The sequence below is a fragment of the Spea bombifrons genome, chromosome 5 (assembly GCF_027358695.1).
Source record: "Spea bombifrons isolate aSpeBom1 chromosome 5, aSpeBom1.2.pri, whole genome shotgun sequence".
Classification (NCBI taxonomy): Eukaryota; Metazoa; Chordata; class Amphibia; order Anura; family Pelobatidae; genus Spea; species Spea bombifrons.
The window spans coordinates 77,993,253-78,018,423 of record NC_071091.1 but is presented as its reverse complement, the minus strand read 5'-3'; positions in this window follow the sequence as shown (position 1 = coordinate 78,018,423).

The window sequence follows — 25,171 nt, the reverse complement described above, 5'->3', positions numbered from 1 at the left end:
ATATTGTGAAGAATCATGTGCTTATATTAAACTGTAAAACAAGATAATTTGTTTGTGAAAGGGTTAACGGGGTAAAAAAAAAATGGCCATGTTGTACATTTACAGATGACATAGGTCATCATTGAAAAGAAACTTTTTCATCCTAACCCAGTGTGGAAAGACTTAACAGTATACAGTGAATTATGTAGTGTTAATTAAGTATCACACTTCCTTCTGATACACTAACCTGTTAGTGACGGAATTCTTGTGTAAAGAGTTACATAAATAAGCACGTGTACTTTATACAAAAAAAATCTTGGCTGTTACAACACAATCACAAATCCCATCTACATTTGTAAAATATATAATATATTTATATATATATATATATATATATATATATATATATATATATATATATATATATATACCGTATTTGCTCGATTATAAGACGACCCTGATTATAAGACGACCCCCCAAAATCTGAATATTAACTTAGGAAAAAAAGAAAAAGCCTGAATATAAGACGACCCCAAAGGAAAAAAGTTTTACCAGTAAATGTTAATTCATGTAAACTATTTTTTTTAATAAAAGCTATGATTGAGAAAAAATGTTTTTGTTTTTATTTCTTGTATTTTCCAACCTGTCCCCCAGTTACGCACATCTGCCCCCAGGCTTGCCACTCCAATATGGCACTGTGGCCCATGATATGCCTTTTAACCCTCTATATGCCACTGTGCCCCATGGTATGCCTTTTGACCCCCTATGTGCCACTCTGCCTCCAGAAATGCCTTATACCCCTATATCCCATTCTGGCATTTAGGGGGTTAAAATGCATATTATGGGGCAGAGTGGCATATAGGGAGGTATAAGGCATTTCAGGAGGCAGAGTGGCATTAAGGGAGTTAAAAGGCATTGTATAGAGCACTCTGCCTCCAGAAATGCCTTATACCCCTATATGCCACTCTGCCATTTAGGGGGTTAAAAGGCATATTATGGGGCAGAGTGGCATATAGGGAGGTATAAGGCATTTCAGGAGGCAGAGTGCTCTATTAAATGCCCCCTTAACGCCACACCAGAAATGACCTATGCCCCCATTTAACACACACACACCCTATACCCCCATTTAACTAACTAACACACACACACACACACACACTCTCTCTCTCTCCCCCACTCTCTCACCGTTTTTTATGGGGATTTAGGCAGCCTTGGTTGCTTCTCTTTGGCTCTATGTTTGGAGTCACTGTGGTGCAGAATAAATTTGGGCCAACCAGATGTCTCCCCGATGGTAATCCATGATGGCTCTGCCTGTATTTCTCTGCATTGAGAAGACAATTAATTCTGAAAAAATCCCCAATCCATTTGCATAAATGCAGCCCCAAAACTTATAAGGAACTTCCACCATGCTTCAATGTTGCCTGCAAACACTCATTCTTGAACTGCTTTCCAGCCCTTGGGCTAACAAACTGCCTCCTGCTACAGCCAAATATTTCACATTTTGACTTGTGTTTTTTGTCAATAGTTGAGTTGCTTGCAAGCTTTCCACGATGAACACTTCTGACAAGATTTCTCCAGGCAGTAGATGGGTGTACCAGGGTCCCACTGTTTTCTGCAAATGCTGAGATGATGGCGCTGCTGGACATCTTTCGATTGCAAATGGAAGTAAACATAATGTGTCTTCCATGTGTCTTACAAGTTTTCTTGGCTGACCACTTTGTCCACGGTCAACATAATTCAAATGAGCTTTAACAAAACATCTGGAAACCCCTGTCTGCCTTGAAATTTCTGCCTGAGAGATACTTTGCGCATACTTTGCTCTGTATAACTATCTTGTGCCTTGTTGCTGTGCTAAATCTTGCCATTGTGTATGACTTTCGACATTAAACTGTCTTTAGCAACTTCACTTTATTAGTGAGTTTAGCTGTTTCTCACCCAGTTTTAATCCTCCTACACAGTTGTTTCTGTTTCCATTAATGATTGTGCTTCAACCTACATATTAAATTGTAGATCATTAGCAGCTGTTTGGTATAATTGTTTAATCATACACCTAACTATATCCTACAAAATCCCTGACTTTGTGCAAGCGCACCTAGAAGAATAAATGCTGTTTTGAAGGCAAAAGGAGGTCACACCATATATTGATTTGATTTAGATTTTTCTCCTGTTCACTCATTTTGCATTTTGTTATGATAAAAATTAAACTATTAACACAACTATTTGTGAAATTATACTTACTTTATAAGAGAGAAGTAAAGATCACCACCAATTTACATTGAACCTTCCAAAGCATGGAGTATGATAAAATAAACTGATGCATAAGGCAAGGATCATATTGAGATGAGATTACTGAATCACATGAGCATGAAGATGTCTTTGGATGTTGCTTCATTTTGGCTCAATGGCAAACTCAAGATGGCCTGTGAAATATAACATACACTGAGATGAGTGGACCATCTTAGAGAATATGGAGGGATTCAGGGCTGGATATGGTGGTGGGACAGGTTGGAACATTTCAGAAGACAACCTGTGACAGACACACTAGCCAATTTTATCTTGGCATAAACTAAAAGGCCAGCAATGAAACCATTCATTGAAAAGCAATAGCCTAATGCTAATGGGGTGTCTGTAATAAAGACTGTTAGAGTGACATGCGCCTTTAGTGAAAGGACTGCCACAAAGTATGTTGGCACCCGTACAATGCCAAGTATGCCAAGATAGCCTGAAAAGCTTGGTAGTCTCTGCATCCTGTAAACAGAGCACAATTGATCTGCTTAGGATGCATTTGTCTCCCTATTCTCAAGGAAAAACTTGGTTTAAAACCTATGTAGATGTTTAAATAAGGCAATAAGGTTTCTATTCTTTAAGTAAAGTGTAGCACTAAATTCTTTAAGTATTAGTGTAGTACTAAAACTAGGGCTTTTTTACTTATATTATCAAGTTCAGTTATTTTGCAGCTGTAATTCTTTCCTAGAGGTTTATATTATGATGTAAACCGTTGTGCAGCTCTATGTTAATAGCAGTATGTTCACAGTCTTTCCAAAACGTTGACAATTCTAGGACATTCGATAAAATAACAGGAGAAATACAAAAATGTGTAGTTTCATGGGAAGACAGATTGTGTAGTTGCAAAATATATGTAGATACATCAGTTACAAATTAATCGGGGTCACTGTCCTAGGCCTGACTCAGGTCGCACCCTCTCACGTTTAGTCAGTCTTCTTCGCTCAGAACACAGAAGTATTAAATCATAGCACAGCGCTCTGAATTAGGTGGTATTTAAGAGCTACTATAGAGATCAACACAGACTTTACAATTACGCCAATTTCAGATGAGTTCTTTGAGTTGGCTGATAGCAATGCATAGTTGAACTGATAAGATACTGCTATTACGGGACTAGAGTTATCTTATTAGGCACAGCCTAATAGTTTGTGGTTTAAAATCAAATGCATCCATTTGTCGGTGCACTTTTTACTTTATGGTTTGCTAATGTATTGATACTCCAAACCGCATGTTACTTAGCAGCATTAGGATTGAAGACATAAACCCATTGCATTTGACCTCAAATGCCAAGTTATTCAGAAGACATTTTGTCTTCAAACAGAAAGAAAACATCAAAAGTGAAAATTAGTCTTATAAAATGGATTGTTCTTGTGTTTAGTCAGCATGTTTTATATTGCATATTAAGATAGATAGCTTAGTTGGTAAGTTACCTGGCTGCAGAGCCTGTTCAAATCGTTGCAGGGTCAACTCAGCCCTTCATCCTTCCAACGTTGATAAATGAGTACTATCAATATTATCATCTATTAACATCTATTAACATCTATTATTCAGCTGTCAGTTAATTGTGAGCGTGTGTGCTTAATGCACTTTGTTTCCCATTGGAAAAAAGACGCCATATAAATACTAGTTGTTACGTTATATTACCCTTGTGTCTCCTTCTTCTTATAGGGTCTGCCATGTCACTAACAGATTCCGCTCTGTGATAAGTGTTCAATCTTGTCCGTCATTTCTCATTTTCATACATGAGTTGATCAAACCACACTCAATAACTTTAACAATAACAGGAAACATTTTGAAAAGCAACTAGCAATGTTATAAATCCACTAACTTATTGCACTGTTCTAAGATCTGTTGCAAAAATACATCACTACAAAAGTCACAAAGATTAGTCAGGGGTTTAAAAACACCCAGATAGTATATGCCATCTGCTGAATATTCGCTATTACTTTAATATTCCATGTGCAACGTCTTTCCAGAGTCCCCAATAGATGCAGATTTAGTATCTCCAGTCAGGGTCGGCCCAAGACATTGACACACTCACACATTTGCATCCATGCTGACATATTTACTCATACTCATTCATGCTCACACACACACTTATACATACACATCCATGCTCACACATACTTACACATACACATCAATGCTCACAAACATTTGCACATACACATCCATGCTCACACACATACACTTACAAGAGAGGTGCATAAATGGACTCATGGACCTACTGGTACCCAAGCACCATCTCTGTCTCCAGTAGGAAACTGTGTCCTTCAGCACACATCAAGTAGAGGCAACAATTTGGCCTAATATTGCTCTTTTTTAATTTTGTTCATTAGAAGTCATTCAGAAACATAATGCTCATTGCATTGCACTTGTATTTAATGTTTCAAATATTTTCTTAACAAGAAATTCTTTAGAAATATAATGCTCAGTGCCGAATTCATGTATTCTCTCCTTTCTTGTTGTACTTGTGTGTGTTATTATAAAAGATAAAATGTCTATCTTTGTTGAATTGTCCATCGGAAATGAATGTTCTTGGTTGTCAAAACAGCTAACATGGTAAACCGTTTGCAAGACATAAAACCACACTGCTTTTTCATTTACATGTAGACATGCTGATGTGCAGAAGTTGCTACTCTGAATTCATGATTTTGGACCACTGCTTAAGCATTTTTGGTATGCATCCACATACAACCAACAGGGTGTAGGGTAGGAAATAGTAATGACTTAAGGCAGCATTAACATGATGACTGCGCTTATTTCAGAAGGTTTCTATTCATTCCCTTTGTGTAAATATGTGTTGGACAGAACTGGTGTTATCTGCCATATCTGCTTTGGACTACTTTATTCCTGGGCCATTAACTGGGCTTGCAACCTGAATGTGGATGGCTTATTGATTGCTTAGAAAAGTCAACCTAATTTTCCTCACAAACACGTGCCTACAGTTACATTTATATGTGTTTATAATTGTATCATACAGTTCTTGCAATTTTAAAAAGTCATTGTAGAACTACATAATGCTAAAACCTAATATGTGTGTTAAATCGCACTTTGTAAATTAGCCAAACCCTGGATATCTGTAACATGTCTCACTTCATTTTCAAGTCTCCAGCAAAGTCTAAATTCAAGCTGTATCTGAAAAGAAAACAGAGCAGCTAGTACATCTCACCACTGGTAGACTGTTATTAGTATGAAAACACTGGAGCCCAAGAGAAGTTGTGTAAACACTTCTAGATTGTAAGATTGTTGGGCAGATCCCTCATAGTTACATAGTACATAAGTCCATCAAGTTCAACCCTTCTACCTAACCTTCTGACTCTTGATCCAAAAGAAGGCAAAAAAAACCCTAATTAAGCTACTTCAAAATCTGCCATCAGGGGGAAAAATCCTTCTTGACTCCAAGATTTCTCCTTGGATCAAGAAGCTCTAAAATATTAATTCTATTTATAGCCCTGTATGTCACGCCTTTCTAAAAAAAATATCCAGACCCCTTTTGAAGGCATCTAATGTATTTGGTAACACCACCTCCCTTGGCAGTGAATTCCATACCTTTATTGTCCTTAATCTAAAGAATCCTTTCCTTTGTCGTCTTTGAAATTTCCACTCTTCCAGTCTCAGAGAGTGACCTCTTGTTCTTTGTACATTTCTGTTAATGAACAGGTCACTGAAGAGCTCTTTATATTGGCCCTGCATATATTTATATAATGTTATCATATCCCCTCTAAGATGCTGTTTTTCCAGTGTATATAATTTTAACTTTTTTAGTCTCTCTTCATAACTAGTATCTCCCAATCCCCTTATTAATTTTGTACCCCTTCTTTGCACTTTTTCTAGTTCCATAATGTCCTTTTTAAGGACCAGTGCCCAGAATTGTACCGCATATTCAAGGTGAGGTCTTACCAATGACCTGTAAAGAGGCAAGATGATATGCTCCTCCCATGAATCAATACCTCGTTTTATGCATGCCAAAACCTTATTGGCCCTCGCAGCTGCTTGCTGGCATTGTTGTCAAGTCTGTTGTCTACCATCATTCCTAAATCCTTCTCATTGGCAGTTTTCCCCAAGGATATTTCGTTCATAGTATAGGTTGCACTTGCATGCCCAGTCCCCAACTCTGTCTAAATCCTCCTGCAAAGAAGAAACATCAAGATTAGTCTGAATTACCCTGCCTAATTTTGTGTCATCAGCAAAAACTGTGACATGGCTCTCAATGCAGCTTGAGAGATCATTTATAAATACATTAAAAAGAAGAGGACCCAGGACAGAACCCTGAGGCACTCCACTTAATACCTGTGTACAGTCTGAGAAACATCCATTCACAACAACTCTCTGCATTCTATCTTTTAGACAATTTCTGATCCAAATACAGACATTTGCCCCTAACCCTTAATTTCTGTTAATTTAAAGAGTAGCCTTTTATGTGGAACCGTATCAAACGCCTTAGCAAATTCCAGATAAATCACATCTATAGACGCACCCAGATCTATATTTTTACTAACGTCTATATAGAATGCTAGTAGGTTGGTTTGACAAGACCGGTCTTTCACAAATCCATGTTGACTTCTACTAATTGGTTTCTGGATCAAGATATGTTCTTGAATGTATACTTTTAGCAACCCTTCAAATAATTTCCCCACTACCGATGTTAAGCTTACTAGCCTGTAATTGCCCGGTTGAGATTTAGATCCCTTTTTTAATATGGGCACAACATTTGCCTTGCGCCAATCTAATGGAACTATGCCCGAGCCGAAAGAATCCCTAAAGATTAGTAATAATGGTTGGGCCGGAATTACGTTTAGCTCCTTAAGTATCCTTGGGTATATACCATCCGGTCCAGGGGCCTTGTCTACCTTAACAGTATTTAATTGCTTGAACACTTTTCTTGCATCAGCCAATCCCATGTTTGCTGTAATGGTTCCTTAAAATTTACATTAAAAATGTAAGGTAGAGAATGTTGGTCCTTTATTATCTGAAACCGGAAACTTGGTTAGTGAGGACAGAGAGAAAGCCGACATCTTAAATCATTTTTTTCTTCTGTTTGTACCAAGGAAGAACCGATGACGGAGCCCCTGCTGGCTAATTTAAAGGAACCATTACATCCCTTTTAGCTTCCAAATTCTAAATTGCTATGTATCCGGTTGTAGCCTGTTTGCCAATTGTTCAAGGCTGCGGAATATGATGGTACTGTATAACTCAATAACTAATAATAATAATAGTGATTCGACAAGTTGAAGAAGCAGACTGATACATATCCTGGGTAATAGTGGGAAATCAAATAACATTTGTTCAACCTTAAGGTACCGAAAGGGATCACTCAGGAGACAAGCGACATTAAGAGTAAGGAAAAATCAGTAACTCTCAAAGGATAGCTGAACCACAGAGCACTTTCAAGTAGCAAACAGGTGTGTTATTTAGGCTAATCCTGCTGATTTGGCTATCCATAGTGGGACCCCTAGTTGCAAAGACCTCCACGAGTGATTGGAAATACCAGGGGGGTATAGCTCCAGTGACCTAACGGGCCTAGTGTTCCCTGATCTTATGAGTTTTGTGTTAAATAAGGCTGGATTTTGTGTTAAACAAGTCTGGATAGGTGGCAAAGAGCCAAGCAGACAGGACATATGTGAGATAATCAGCTGTTTGAGAGGGAGACCACTTACTTTCATGGAAAGAAAACACTATTTATAAACATTAACAGATTTAAAAATGTTTAGTTTTAATTAAAAGCTATTCAATGTATAGTATACCTACTAGAGTCATTGATGGGTGATAGTCTCATACATGATTTGAGACCTACACCTTCAGCAGGACAAATATTACTGTACACAGACTCACACAGACGCAAATCACAAACACGAGATAAGTCCCAAACTACGTACCTATTCTGCATCCTATACATTGTAGACCTTCATTTGTAAATCCATAATTAAAAACAATTACACATATAGAGAAGTATCCATGCATCTTTAATGGATACTGTATACTGGAAATGATTAAAAATATAGGGCAGATAGGAGCTCAAGATTATATGAACACACAGAAAAGGAGGAGAAAGAATATATGATCACACAGAAAAACCAATATATGTGAAATGTGTGTGGTGGTATATGGGGGAGCAAATGATTTAACTGTTTTAGTGTCATTCAGAATTGTGTACTATAAATAACTAGTGCTGACTAATAAATGATACATTTGCTAAACCAAGGTGTTCCAAGGTCAAAAGGAGAAATGACAAATGGAAAAGTCCAGTGTTTAATACTATAATCACTGTGCTTTGTTTGAAGTCGCCAACAAGCGCGCTAAGCCGAATGAGTCAGTTGAACAGTATAAAACGTTGTCAAACATTCCCTTTAGTTTTTAAATATCTGCGAAAATAATACTGATACATTGTGAGCATTAGCTATAATCTGGTATTTTGTTACTTTGTTATGGACCGTGTTTGTCAGCTGTATATAGGTTTGAATGATTTCCAAATAAAGATGTACTCTTATCTTAATCTTCAATATGAAATTAATAAGTCTTTATATGACTGTAGTGTAGCACATAGTATCTAGGTTCATTTAACTAATTAAGGTCTATGAATGAAAAACTTTAAAAGCCATATTGTAGAGCAAGAGTTCAGAAGGTGGCAGCTGAATATCACATAATTACCTAGAAGGCCGAGCTTCAACAAAATGTGTTTTAAAGGTGCTGTTCCACCTAGATGAAACCTTATACATATTAAGCATGTAAATAGAGCATTCATTTTAATCATTTCCCCAAATGTTTGTCCTTGTGTCACCTGACTAAAACCTACAATAAAGTATTACCTAAAATATCCTAATGTGGCGATTAAAAAGTTCTAGACCTATAATAAGTCAAAAAGTGTAATATTTATTGGAAAGGGTGGAACAGTATTTATAAATGCTATAGTAATGTCGTATCTGCCTCAAACCCATCTGTAGTTATGAACTTGTAAAGCTTTTTGCCTTATATCTAAATTTGAATACATGAAACAGGTAAGTTATCCAAGGTCTAACTTATTTTAGTAAATAGTGCACTTGCAGTAACTTCTCTGAATTTCCGATTGTATTTGGAATGAAAATGTCATTTTTTTTTAGTTAATTCTTAAATAAAAAAAAGACATGCTGTTCCCACTTATCATTCCCACACACTTTGTATAATGAATAATTACACTGTTGATTTGAGACATGAGAACTATAAATGCTGGAGGTGTTGTTCCTGTTTCATTTGCCTGTTTCCCTACCAGATTCTATTACTCATTCAGTATCTGAATAAGGGAAAATTGAAGCTTTTTTTCCACTGTCCAAAACATGCAGCATATTAAAGCAGTGAAAACCACTTTGTCGGCATTGGTAATGAATATCTAAGGCTATTTGACATAAATTCCTTGATAAAATATGGGTTTGGATTAAAGTAACAAAGCTCTATGAAACAAATGATGTCCTGTATTAATATGAGTGATGTTGATTTCACATACAAGTTATTCTACACAATTAGCCAGTTAGTGCATTGCATGGTTGTGTTACAACACACGTGTTTAGGCTGTTCCGTACATATTATGACCCATCCGTATTGCATATGCATATAGCTGCTGTCTAGGCCTTTTTGTGTTGCGTTTTCTATATGGTCACTGACAGGGCCGGCCCTACAATGGAGCCGACTGGGGCAATTGCCCCAGGCGGCACTTTAGAAGGGGCGGCACTTTGCCGCCCCAAGCGGTTTTTTTGGTTGTTTGTTTTGAAGCGGAGGAGAGAGAGAGGGGCGCCGAGTAGTTTTCGCTTACCCGCTCGGCGCCCCTCTCTCTCTCCTCTGCGGCGAGTCTCCCTGTTCAGTCTCGGTGCCGGCTTGTAATGATGAGCGCCGGAAGTGGCGTCAATTTCCGGCGCTCAGCATTACAAACCGGCACCGTGGCAGAGCAGGGAGACTCGCCGGCAGGACTCTTTAAAGGTAAGTACCGGGGGGGGGGGAATAATGGCGTCAGCGAAGTTTAAAATGCGTCGGCTGGGGGGGGCGGCATTTTAAACTTCGCCCCAGGCGGCGTTAAGTCTTCGGCCGGCCCTGGTCACTGAGGCATCCGGAATAATAAGGGCTTTAGGTAGTTCTTCTTACACCCTGAGGGAATCCATTTTTGCGCTGGACAAATTTAGTTATTGAACCTGCTAAATGTGTTTTGGACCTTTATTTCTTGACCAACTGGTTGGGATTGCCCAAAGGCTAAAAGCTATAAGCCCAGAAACGCCAGAAAAAAATTTTTCTCCATAAAAAGGAAGATTGTGGGAAAGCAACTAAGAGACAGCCAGACTATTGAAAGATCGGTTGAGATCAAGCTGATCAAGTGTACTATCACACCATGTAGGAACAATTAGTAACTATAGTTCTTATGCAGGTCAGGCAGAGCAATTTGTACATTGTTATGGGCCTTAAGAGAAAAGACTTATGGGAGGAAATATTAAAGAGCTGTCACCATTTCATTTTTGGGCATTATGAAATGAATGTATTAAAACTACCTATAGCCAGTGTTTCTTTTTTTATCAGTGTTATTGTTTTGAGGCACTTACTTCACCCTAATGAAAGCTAAGATTAGTGTTTTCATGTGGAAAAGCAAGCATTATCTAATATGTTTTGTAAAGGGCATAACTAGAAACCACTGGGCCCTAGTGCAAAAATTGCCCCGGGCCCCCCAACCTCACCAGGCAACAGAAGCAACATGTGCCACCTTTGCCTTAAACAACTTGTGACCACCACCTTTGCCCCAAACAGCTTGAGTGCCTTTGCCCCAAGCAGCTCATCAGTGCCATCCTAACCCCCAAACAGACTGTCTGTGCCATATTTGCCCTCAGCTTGTCAGTGTCCCCAGACAGCTGGTATGTTCCATCATTGCCCCCAAACAACTTTTCTGTGCCTTCTTTGCCCCCTGCACTCACTGACACATATGTAAACACACTTACACAAATTACGCACTTACACATACTGACTCACACACATGTACACACGTACATCTTCATTCTAACACACAGCATCTTACCCCACTTATATATTCATGCACATACATATGTTGCAGGCACGCTGGGGCTTCTATGAAGAGAGGAGAATCCCCCGCATTTTTCTCAATCATAGTTTTTATTAAATATGAAAAAAATAGTTTATATGTGAATTAATATTTACAAATAAAACTTTTTTCTTATAGGGTAGTCTTATATTCAGGCTTTTTCTTTTTTTTTCTAAATTAATATTCAAATTTTGGGGGTTGTTTTATAATCAATATATACAAAGAAACATAGTTAAATACCGCCCCCGCTTACCTCTCCAGCAGCTTCCTGTCTGGCTGCTCGCTGTGCATAATACAAATCTTTAAAGTAGGAAGTTATTGCTGCTGCCAAGGGAAAAATAAAACAATAGATTTGAATACATCTACTTCTTATTGTAATCTGTGAACACAGGTGGATTAATTTAGTGTATAGAATGTTAAAATGTAAAGTTTGAGAAAAGTGTTAGATCTGTTTTAATGGGCCTATCTGTCATACAAGTTTCTATTTTTATTAGAGTGGGTACCATATTTTACTGATATATAATAAGTCTGTTAGACTTTGGTCTCTCCCCACCATCCTCTGATAGAGAAAGCTTCACATTCATGAGGGCCTTCAGCAGCTGCTTAATCAGTTTACATAGTGGCGCCACACATTCGGCTTTTCTTTCTGTTCTTCAGTTCCTGCTGTATATTACTTCAGCCACCTGCTCATAAAGTGCTCAAAAGAAAATTGCTTTCACCAGCATGCTGAAACCAAAACAATGCAGCTTCAAATAACTCAAAGGAATATTAATTTTCTTTCAAATTGAAAGCATTTTGTTTAAAGTATTTTCATTTCTGGAAAAGAAAGAAAAATACTTCTCATCCATCTGGGAAAATTAATTAGTGTTTGCATGTTATTCCCCTGGTGCAGTACAGGAATGGCCAGTTAACCTCTTGTATAAGATAGATAGATAGATAGATAGATAGATAGATAGATAGATAGATAGATAGATAGATAGATAGATAGATAGATAGATGGATGATAGATAGATAGATGTATCCTGTAATACACTTTAGTAGAGGCTGTGTAATGTCTAATCTAGCCTTTATAGTTTGCATCCATGTCCTTTATTAGAGCCATATTAATGGTCTTGGGCATAATTAGTGAAATAATCACTTCACATATGAATGTTTTCACTTTAAGATTAGATGAAGTAGTACCTAAATGTCTGCTTCCAAAAACCATATTACTTTTGGGTAATATATTCCAGTAGCTAAACCACTTAAGACACATACTCTGTCTCCAGATGCGGGAACGGCCTTTAGGCATGCCACTGCCCACCCTATTACTCTCCCACTACCACGATCCTTGCAATTCATATTTGCTCTGGTGTTAAACTTATTTCATTTATGTGTCAGATTTATTATAATTGTTTATACATGACGTATGTTAACTGCCACTGTAGTTTTAATGTTCAAAAGCCTGCATACTTGGACATACGGTACTTAACAATAAACAGTATATGTGATCTATTCTTTCCCCAAAATCTGCGTATTAGCCATGAGGAAGGATACTTCCAAACAAAGCACACCCTGTCTTTTACTTTGCCCTGAATCTCATCCACTTTCTTTCCCAGATTGTATTCCCTATCTAGATATATATTCTGCTAGTCAGCATTAGGTGGCGCTATAATACCACTTTTGCTGCACAGCTATCGGATCCATATTACCATATACTGTAGTGTGTACAGCTAGTGATACCCTACCAAGTCACTTTGAAGGATATTCCACCTTGGTATTTTAACTGTTTACCCATTCTACAAATGTTTTCTTTTTCTATGTCTTTATAGCTGACGGTGTAGATTTCATTCCCTACAAACTGGTACCTTCACCCTCTAATGTTGGACTGCTCCCCCTAGTGCATTCTCATAAGAATGTGCCTGACAGTTTTCAGGGTGTGTTAGTGCAGCAGTATATTCTGGGGTAGGCTGATTGATTTTACTTTTCCTGTACTGAAGCAATACTAATGCTTCAATAAAAGGTCAACTGATAAATATGGACACATTTAGTAAAAGTTAATTTAGTAAAAAGTTGTTTGAGCATCTTGGAGCATTAATAATACAAATAGTATACAATAGTAATACAAATAGCTTTCTCTTCTATAGCAGATGGAACCTGCCATTACTCAGGTGTTATCTGTACATTGTGTCGACATGGTTTGAATAATTCCTATAGGAAACACTCTAGGACCCCAGCTCCTTCTGAGGAACCTTCCAGCAGGTCTGTGTTTACATACAGGCAACACTATAGACAGGATATGAATATGCGTACGTTTCTACATATGCTTATGGCAGGCCGTGCTGCCTGTCTGGGGTATACATTTCATTGTACAATTTCAAAAATAACATGCGAGTGAATGCATTATCATGTTTCTGTGGATATTGGATTTACCAATGCTCTGATTTTGTTATTGCTCATACAAGGTGAATGCCGGACTGGTGATCACAAAGCAGACCTGGCACTTCAAGGCACCTGATTGTGTAGGTGCCGACGATGGCTATGGGCAGCCGCATGCTACATTGTGATGGCAAGCAGTCCACTAGGCATTTGCCCAGTGTGCCAGATGGCCTATTCGGGTCTGGGAAAGCGCACACACCATGTGACTAAATTATAGCACTCAAAAGGTTATAAAATATTTATGTTTATCTCATTTTTCACTAAAGTTGTCTTCAAGGCTTGTAAACATTCAAAAGCATAAGTGATACATATTATAATGTACTGTATCCTTCTGCCCAAACACATACTGATACAAACTCTGTAAAGATGTAGACATAAACATAGTTTGTACTCTTTTACCAACATTGTTTCAGTGGCAGTAATATTTTTTGGAAACCTTTAGATCTAATACCAAATACGATTCCAAGATATTGAGTTAATAATACCGTACTATTTGGTATATCACGCCTCATTCTGCATTAGGTCTCCTGACCAGTAGATGGCGATGTTGCCTAGCATCTCACATATACTTATTATGGTATATTCATACACATACTGTATATGGAAACCTACATAGTATAACTAATAGAAGGTTTAACATTGCAGTAGCTCAGTCCCACTATTATTAAGGTTAAATCAATGTTATGGTTTCATTTTATTGCGAAGGCGCTTCCAAGTCATTCATATTTGCTAATTAAATGTATGTTATGTCTTTAGACATTTATACTACAAATATAATTTAATCATTCGTTGAAATGAATTCTGCATTTCTTTGTACTGCTTTAGTTTCCATATTATTCTCCTAGTAGCTGACATGAAGGAGAAGTGATATTGGGACCCCTGAGCCACACCTTGCTGCTGGAGAGAACGGCTGACTTGATAATTTTGGTGAGAAGTATTTTATTTTTCAAATGACAAAACAAACAAAAAAGCATCTTCAGCAGCACCAGAAGCGCTTTCAGATCAATTGCTGTCAGTTAGACTCTGTGGCAAACTGCTCTAGAGCGAATATGGAATGGGCTGTTGAGTGATCTGATAATTATGACTTGAGAGCTCTCCCCTTTGTGTGTGTGTATATATATATATATATATATATATATATATATATATATATATACATATATATATATACTCAGGAAATGGAGATATACTCAGGAGTTTGAGAAATGTTACGTTTAATTTTTATGTAATGGAATCCCAAACTATTACAATTTTTATATTATCCCTGCATCAATATTTGGCCCTCAAGCTATGATTATCATAAAAATCTTAAACCTTGGATAATATATTTTATATATTCATGAGTATTAATGTCTCTCATATTGAAATATTGTTTTTGACATTGTGGATCATATTGACTGTATTAGGAACAAACCCCAGGTGGAAGAAAAGATTGATTTATTGTTATTAAATATGTTATCAAAATCCGTTAACACATACTAGTACAGCAAACAGAATAACGGTTTATGAAAAGGCAATGCAGTAAAAAACCTGATAGAGTGCACAGTATGTATTATAATAAAGTATGCATTGTTTGTAGGTGTTAGAGGTTATGTTTGTGCAAGGCTGTGGTCACACAGTTTATATAGTGTCATAGTGTGCGACCATGTGTATGCAGGCGGTGACTGCTCTCAGAAGGACCCAATTTACTGCACTATCGGCCAACAACCCACCAGGCATTTGCCCGGGCCAGTGTGAGGGTGTTCACATATGGTGTTAGAGAATGCGTGTTAGAGTGTAAGAGTGTTTAAGAATATAGTGGAGTTAGATTGTGGGTGTAAGTGTATGATAGGGTGAGTGTGTGTGTTAGAACAAGTTTGTGTGTTAGTGTGTTAGTATGTGTGTTATGAAGTCCACCTGTGGTGTCAAAGTAATTCTTCCCCCAGTAATCCTAGGCTCACCCCTGTGTACATCTCTCACAATTAAATAGTTAATCCTTTATGTGCATCTGCAGACCGAGGAGTTATAGAACCAACAAACATAAAGACCTTAATGTAGTGTTCTATTTTCTGCATATTTGGGTGAATTGTAAAAGCATATTAATATTTAACATGGCTTCAAGCACTGCTCTGGCACAGCTAAATTGTTCTCTAGAACTCCACATTATTCTTTGCAACTTAACATCTTCTTTTGACAGACATCACTTTCTATGAAAAAGCCTTTTTAGCTTGGAAAGATTATGCAACAAAATATCCTATTTGACTGCCATGCTGGTCATTAAAATGCATAACAAGCTCCACATATGCTAATCTCTGGGTACCATTATGGCTTTTATTTTTTTATTTTTTATTTTTGCATAGAGGCAATTTAAGGCCAGGAAAGGTCTAAACAAATGGCACAGTTAAATATCGAGATGGAATTCTGCAAATATTGCTTTTTAAGTGAGGTTGACTAAGTGCAATATTTACTAGCCATGCCCAGAGAGGCCTTTTTTTGGCACACTGATGCTTTGGAGTGTGACTGCCTGCGGGATTTACATGCCACCGGAAAGTACCATAGTGTAGTATGTGGCTGTGTGTTACCATTTATACGGCCACAGGCCTTAAACTGCTAAAGCTTTCATCCACCAAAAATGTTACTGTTTCTGGATTCAAGGACTCGCCTAAAACAAGAATTTTCCACAAAAGCATATCACACACCAAAATGAGACTCACCAGAAAGCAATTCAGCTGCTCAGAGCTATGTATCTGTTTATCAAGTCTGTCTCATAATAACACCATAGTGTATGCTGATTCCATATCTAAACATCTTGATGCTATAGCAGGTTGTTGCCATAAGTGAAGCTCATTTCAGCCAACGTACTTTGTTTATTTTGTTGTCTCTTTACCTTATGTTGTATAAATTATTTTTTGTAGCTAGCAGTGCTAATGTGATAGTAGCACTTTTAAAAGTATTTGTGTGATGCTTTAACAGATCAAGAGTACTGCTTTAGTGTTTTTGTGCCTGTTTGGTAAAACACTTGGCAATGATACTCAAAAAGGTTAAACAATGATAGGCAAACAGGTGAAATGCAGCAAGTTATAACTCTTGTTTAGCCTTAACTGTACCTACTAGTCAGTACCACGTAGGAAAAGCTCTCTAAGATGGTTATTCAGTCCAAGTTGCTTTCTTCTAATGAGCAAGCTGTATTAAAAATACAAACTGGGAAGTATATTATTATAGGGCTGGTAGCAGTTTACAAACACATGGCTGATTTGGCTGTTACATACTTCAAACTGTTTAAAATTACAAAATTACATGTAGGTAAGCAAACAGATTACATGGTAGCCTTGTTTGGAGTGATAATACCATTTTACTCTGCTGGCAAGCTCTAAAGAATATGGGTAAGTAGACATTTCATTAATTTAGCGTTTTAAAATTAAGCCCTTGAGTGCTGAGCTTGAACAAAGGTAGGTTTTCCATAGTGTATTTTAGGTGTGGGGTTTAATGTCCTCTGCAGGGGCGTAACTAGAAACCTCAGGGCCCCGGTGCGAGAATCTGTTAAGGGCCCCCTCACCCCCAACCCATCTATCCCTTTCTCACTATCTACCCTCTCCCTCCCTACCCCCTCTTCTCACGATCTACCCTCTCCCTCCCTACCCCCCCTTCTCACGATCTACCCTCTCCCTCCCTACCCCCGCTTCTCAAGATCTACCCTCTCCCCCTACCCCTTCTCAAGATCTACCCTCTCCCTCCCTACCCCTTCTCACAATCTACCCACTCCCTCCTTACCCTCCCTTCTCACGATCTACCCACTCCCTCCTTACCCCCCCTTCTCACGATCTACCCACTCCCTCCTTACCCCCCCCTTCTCACGATCTACCCACTCCCTCTTTACCCCCTTCTCACGATCTACCCACTCCCTCCTTACCCCCCTTCTCACGATCTACCCACTCCCTCCTTACCCCCTTCTCACGATCTACCCACTCCCTCCTTACCCCCCTTCTCACGATCTACCCACTCCCTCCTTACCCCCCTTCTCACGATCTACCCACTCCCTCCTTACCCCCCCTTCTCATGATCTACCCACTCCCTCCCTACCCCCCCCTTTGTAGGTCACTTACCGTCAACTCCTGTGTTGGGAGCGTGAGGCATTTGTCTCGGGTGCCGGCGCTTCACTGCTGAGACGAACGCCTCACGCTCCCAACACTGCACTCTGGGCAGCGTGGCGGCGGCAGCGCGGCGGCGGCAGCGGCGGCGGGGAGCGGAGGCATTCTGGATTTCTGTCAGTCAGGGGGGCCCAAGAGTTGCCGAGCGGTCGTTTTCAGCAACCGCTCGGCACCCCTTGGGCCCCCCCTGACTGGCAGAACTCCAGGGCCCGGTCGCAGTCGCGACCCCTGCGACCCAGGTAGTTCCGCCACTGGTCCTCTGCTAAGACACTACTAAGGCACAATATCATCAGAATTTTTTTTTAGCTTGTGCAAGTAAATGTACTATATTGTTCTATACTGTCAGCCCCTTTTATTGTATCTAAGTCTTTAGGAGCCTTGTTGGGGTTTATTCATTTAACATGTAGTTGTAGGTGAAGATTAAATATTTTAACTCATCTCATTAATGACATATGCTGAAGAGAGCTGGGAGCTTAATAGGTTTCACCTCGAGTCTTCAGGAGAAATGCTGCTTTCTTCAGTCTCAGTTCTTAACCTGTAGGGTACACCTGGGGAGGTTTGGAGCTACTCCAGGGGAGGTGTGAGTAGCCTCTCAACTATATATTGTTTTATGCAAACGCATCCTAGGACTCAAGAGAGGTGTGGCACCAAAAAAGCAAAAGAACCACTACTCTAGGTAGAGGAGCAGCACTTTGGTCACTCCTATACCCCACCATGGTTCTGCTCACACTCATGTACTCCCTACCCACATCCCACAAGTTTAAAGTCTACCAGGGTCTAGCCTTGTCCCTTATCACAATCACACATCTTTCATGCCTCTGATAAGGGCCTTAGGTAGGGGTGCTCTGAATAGCCAGTCCTGGGAAGTTTTCTGCAAGTCACAACCATAATAGCCAATGCTGGATTTTCAGAGGACGGTTCCGACAAACAGGTTTTATCCTGGCTGTTTACTGTACCAGCAAATATCCAATTTCTAGTGACATTTGGTAGATTTGCATGCACCATGCACCTAAACTGAATGCCAAGTGCAATGATGTCTCAAAATAGACCCTTGAGTAATGAGCTCTACCATCACTGGTAGGATTTGCACCTTTGACAGTTGTCTTTCTCCTTCAGTTGTGCCTGTGGTTACTCAGATGCTTTTGTGGCCTCACCATCTACCGGACAGTGGCGTAAGTTGTGAGGAGGTTTTTAGAACAAGACTAGGTGGTAATGGATTTTAGACCAACTATTGGAATCTGGTGTTGTGGCCAAGGGGGCAGTTGGATTTGTAGTAAAAAGTCAAATCAAATTTAAAAACTGGTACAACAATTGCCAAGTAGTCAAAAGTAGTCACTGTAAACTGTAGTTGAGGTCACAAACCTAGTTAAACAACCAAGAATAGCACATCCAAAGACAGAAGCAATGCTGATATGTGCCACAGTAAAGGGAAATTACCAACCCTGTCAGGGTCAGGACCTGTCTTTCGATCGGTGTAGGTGCTGGGAATGATGCGGACGTAATCGTGTCAATACGCGGTTACGTGATGACGCGACTACACCGAATGCACCTGTGAGAACGATATCGAGACCCTTTAAAAGGTGAAGCTTGAAGATGTGGATTCACAGATTACCTATTTGGATTTTACTTACCTTTTTCTCCTGAAGAAGCCAACGGAGCTTGGCGAAACGCGTTGAGACCGGTTTTGGATATCTTCGATCTGTTGGACGTTTTTATCTTGCGCTTTTGCATAACATTTCGGTTATGCCAACTTTTTTGTGAGTTTTATGAGCTAGTTCTCTGTGTTACCTGGCAATACTGAAACCCTGGGGGAGATGAGATACAAAAAGATAAATTGGGGATGACTTGGCTCATCCTGACTGGTCAAGCTAGAGTAACTGTGGTTGCTCTGAATGGTCACCTGTCGGTGCTGGCAACAGGATTAGTTGACTACTTATATGTACACAAGCAAGTGTTTAAAACGACCAGCTAGGAGTGGCATGGGTTGGATTCTTCAGTTTTTGCCTACAAAGAGGTTTTACAGCAAGCAGATAACTAAGTGTCTGCCTTGTAGGTAGGTATCTTACACCAAGGAAGTATTTCTTAGAGCAGATTGAAAAATAGGGAGAGTTTATGTGTATTTTCACTGATAATTGCATAATTTCCAAATGGAATGTTACATGTTAGTTAGTATGTCCTCAATGCCAACCTATCCATAGCACTGAGGTATATAAAGTATGTGCCAGTTTTATAAGACAAGAGAGAGAAGTGGAAAGGGGGTGCCAAAAATCACAGATTGCCTAAGAGCCTTGGATCTGGCTCTCACAGTGGAAATTATATAATCTGAATGAATAAAAATGAGTGATCACATTTATTGGAATTAGCCTTATTAAAGATGCATGACACTTTTCTACGCTTCTGTAATACGCATGAAACATAGCTCTCCCCTGTAATAATAAAGCTATAAAAATAATGCAGCATGAAGCAATATTGGCTATGAAAACTATGCAATTTGTTTTAATTAGCAAAAAATAATTATATTTGGTTTGTGCATACAATGTTGTGCAGCTTGTAGAGAATTGCATTGGACTGTTTTCTTTTATTTTTATTATTACCTTTTATAATAGCCTGCTAGCTGGTTGTGCCTGATCCGTGCCTGCTAGTAATACACAATGTGGCTGTATTTTTTTTTAAAAAAAAGGGAAGCAGTCGGGGCAAATATGAAAGTTAAAACATCTGTAAAACAGGGAGTAGGTGAGACTCAAATTCAGAAGGTTGTTTGAAGTGTGGGAATGGGGAGCTTTAGTGGCCTCCTCCTTGAAAAATATCTGAAATCTCCTCATCTTATTGTACATCACACACAAGCAGGGCCGCAATCACAGTTCTTGGGGCCCAGTACATGCCTAATGCCTGGGCCCCTATATCCCTCCCAACAGCCCGCCTCATGTCCATCCCACTGTCCTACCCATTACTCCACAAATAATTCTGCCTAATGATCTTCCCATACAGGGAAACAGGGGCGAACCTAGAGTTAGTGGCGTCCATGAGTGTAGTATTTCTTCAAGGCTCCTATAGCTAACACGCACACATACTTACACGTAAACTCTCTTTAACACCCACTCAGTCTACCACCATATATTTACACACACACATTCTTTCTCCTGCTCTTTCCCTCCGTGGCACCACTAAACCTAGTCTCAACCCTTACACTCCAAAACTCTGTAAAATCATATGGTGACAACCCACACACACATGGTAACACCGAATACTAACACACATTAGTGAACATCATATGCTTACAAACATTAACACCTTACAGTAACACACACACAAATGCTAACCCCATACACTAATGCACAGGCATGCTAACCCCATACACCAATACATACACACTCTAACACTACATGCAGGAATACACACTCATGCTAATGCCATACAGTAACACACACAACACCATACATACATTATATACATGTTTTTCAACTACACACACTGACTGACTCTAATACTACACACACATTGTCAGAACTAGAAACGGAGCGTAGCGCAGGGTTGTGATCAAGGCTTTAATAAGCAAAATAACACGAATAATATAACGAATAACGAAGAGTAGTCAAAAAACAGTTCCAAGGTCGAAGATGGCAGCAAAGGTTCAATAACGAGGTCACAGTCCAAAATCCGGGGCAAAGGTAAGAAGGGGAATCCAAAGGGTAACCAAGGGTCAAAACCAGTAATTCAAGTAGAAAGTTCCAAAATCGTCTGTAGAATGTTATAGGGAACACACAGGAAACACAGCTTAACTAGCAAGCATTTTGTGAAGACCCCTCCCCTTCACACCTGGTTTCCTCCTCTTCACACCTAATCTCCTCCACTTCGTATGGCAAGGATAGGGGTGAGGTAGGACGACTCCACCCCTTCTCCCTCTGATTAGCCACTCCTCCATGCTTCCACCCTTCCTCCTGAGTATAGCCACGCCCCCACGCCACCAGGAATGCGCACTTTTGCCAAGCGTGGCACGTGTCAAAATCGAGGTCAGGGATACGGCCTACCCTGCGGACGGGCGATCGCGCCATGAGGGAACTGACGTCGGGAACCTGTCCACCGAGAGGAAGACCCCCTCGATGAGGTAGGTGGAAGTCCCCGATCCTGACACACACATAATATATATATATATATATATATATACATATGGTGTGTATTTAGATACAGTGTGTATAGTATATTATAGTATATATATAAAATACATACACTGACAAAATATACATATACTTGATTCTAACATAACAGTACAGTACACTTACACATACACACACACATATGCAGCTGCCTTTCTCAAGTGACCCCTTGCCTAGCTAGGCCTGGTACATTAGTACCTGTTGTATTCCTCTATGGTGCCCCTGCACACAAGTGAAGCAAAAACAATTCTGTTTTCCATGTGTATGATTTTACACACAAAATGCAAGCATATTGTTGTAATCCTCATTTCCCCAATGTTCCTGCAGAGTTAGTTCACCTTGCTCTAAGCACTTGCCATAAAAAATAACTTGGCAGCATTTTACTTTTAATAATTAGAATTGCAATTCCCCGTTAACAGCATTAACATCACTAAGTACTAAAAAAAAAAGAAACAGTTGGATTCCTGCCCTATGAATCTCAACTCCCCTTGCTATTAATAAACAATTGTTTCTGACATGATGTATTTGGCCTAAGGATTCAATGCATCAGTTGGAATTGTAGGCTGGGTAGGAGAAGGAAAATCTTGATTGATTATACTACTGAGAACGAGGAGAAGGAAAATATAATTTGCAAGTGAGTTTTCTACAAAAGCAGGCCTGGACTAGAATAATGTCTCTTAGTGCCTCCAACCTCCCACCAGTGTGCTCTTTGCATGTCTGCCTTTGGTTTTAAGGTCATTATTAATATTTTTATTATCATCAACTTTTTTTTATTAAACACCAACATATTGCACAGCGCTGTACAATACAGATAAAGGGTGATAAACAAGTACATAGCAAATATTCATTAACATATACAGATACAGCAGGAGATGAGGACTCTGAACGTGAGCTTGGCATCTACCCTCATGGCACTTTCATACAAAGTTTCTGCCAAGAATGGTGGGGTTATGAGGGCCTCGCTTGTGCGCGCACAGTCTAAACGAATAGTATGGGTAACCGAGAGGTAATAGAGGGAGTAGTAGTTTGCTTGTGACAGTAAACTGGGGTAAGTGGTTTCAGGATGCAAAAGAGAATGTATAAAAACAGACGGGTGGGTTAGAGGTTGTCTCTAGATGGTGGCTTGCAGAGAGCTTGTGGTGTTACTGGAAAACTAGAAGAGAATGATTATTCCATCCATTCTTGCTCTTGGGTTAGTGCGAGGAATGTAGTAATTCACAGCCATTTTAAATAAGAACACTGACATTTGCAGTTTTATTTCATGGGTTTCATGGCAATAATATCTTATTTATCAGCCTTACCAATAACATTGGTGCATGCGTGATGTCAGTGCTAACTGCAATCACAATCCACAGATGGTGCCATTGGATGACGCAATCTTCACTTCTTTTTTCACAAAGACCACACAAGGAACAATACCAGTTGCACAAAAGAGAAATCTGCCCAAGCAATGTTGTCATTTTGACCTGCAGCACATAAAGCTGATTATAAACTGGCAATTATTTTAGATTATGGGTAGATTAATCTATTTTACAGAAATAATGTTGTGTACATTTTATTTTCTATTAACATAAGATCATAAAACATCTTCCATAATACATGCACTGCTAGCTATTTAATTACCGTATATTCTAGTTTCAAAACTAGCTCAAACACAATGTCAGAAGACCAAATGAACAATTGCATCGTGTACACTGGATTCATCCATTGAGTTAATTTGGATAGCCAGCTTTTGTGTTGCAAAAAGTATACATAAATAATCGATGTAAAAAAGGTGCTTGGAGCAATCAAAAATGAAATGAAGTACATAAAGAGACAAAAGTGCAGCACTTAAAAGTAATGTCCCAGTTTCACCACAAATACAATGCAATTGCACAAGATGTGATAAGATCCACGCTCGGCTGAGAGCAGTGGGAGTTGAATGAACTTGTTTGCTAATAGTCAATATTCACCCACGATTGAGAGACCAACTCCAGGTATTACGGACTCCTATCGCTAGTGATTTCTAATTCAGTGAATGTGTTACTTAAGACCCGGAAAGGAGATTTTGTGTCTAATATACATTAATAAGAATATTTAATAAATCAATTTGTCCAAGAACAGCATTCCATCTTTTTATTCTTCTTATCTGTGGCTGGTCCTGCTGTTCTGTTGTGTTTCCATTTTTATTAGTAATATTTTTGTTTTACTCCACATGAGTAAAAAAAATCTCTATTTATTTCAACATATTACACTACCTAATTTTTTGTTTGTTATGTTTTCTAAAATTTATTTTTCATGGGATATTGTGGTTTCCATGTTCCAAGTCATAAGCCGTAAGTCATAAGGAATCAGAAAAGCACCAATAACTAGAATAGCACCAATGGTTCCCTAGTCTATTTATTACTATTGTTAATACTACTACTCAAGCTTCTTTTAATATGCCACAATAACTCCAACATTTTTTTCTCCTTTCAGCTCCTGCTACACACACACAGTAACATACTTACACATACACTAACACACTGCAACTGTAATGTATTTTCCAGCGGTATGTACGGCCTGGGAGGGGGAGGCTTTTCATGGAACCATTGTGTTCTTGGGGGCCCCTCTTTCCTGCGGGGGCCTCTTTTACGCCAGTGCACACCTATTTTAGCTTGTGCACATAAGCGGGCAAGACTGTTCTTAGTGGTTGTTGCTGAATAAAAACTTACTAAATGATGAATTATACATATAAAAATTATAATTGAAAAGAAAACCCTATCTGCAGTGGTATGTTTTGGCCTAGGGCAACTAAGCCCAATTCTACGGTGGCAGGTCCTGATCGCCGCTACTCGCTGGGGCGGTTAAAAGGGACATCATTGACCTCCCGAGCTCGGCACAACCCTCTATAGCACCTTCCCCACTGTGCTTCCCTTGAACATCATCATATCCTGACTACCAGTAGAAAGGACAGGCAGGTGGCATTGCCCTGGGTTAGGCTTGGGCAGCGCAGGAGGTAAATACTCCACTGCCAATCTGCCTATGAAAAATGTTTTATTTTAAATGAAAGTGTTTTCTATTTGTTCCTTCTTGTTGAGCTATGGCTTTGCATGAGCTCAGGGCTAGCACACCCATTACCTTTATTGTAATTGATGTTTAGTTCCTGGTGTCAGAAGCTGGTTGGGGCTTACTGTCTA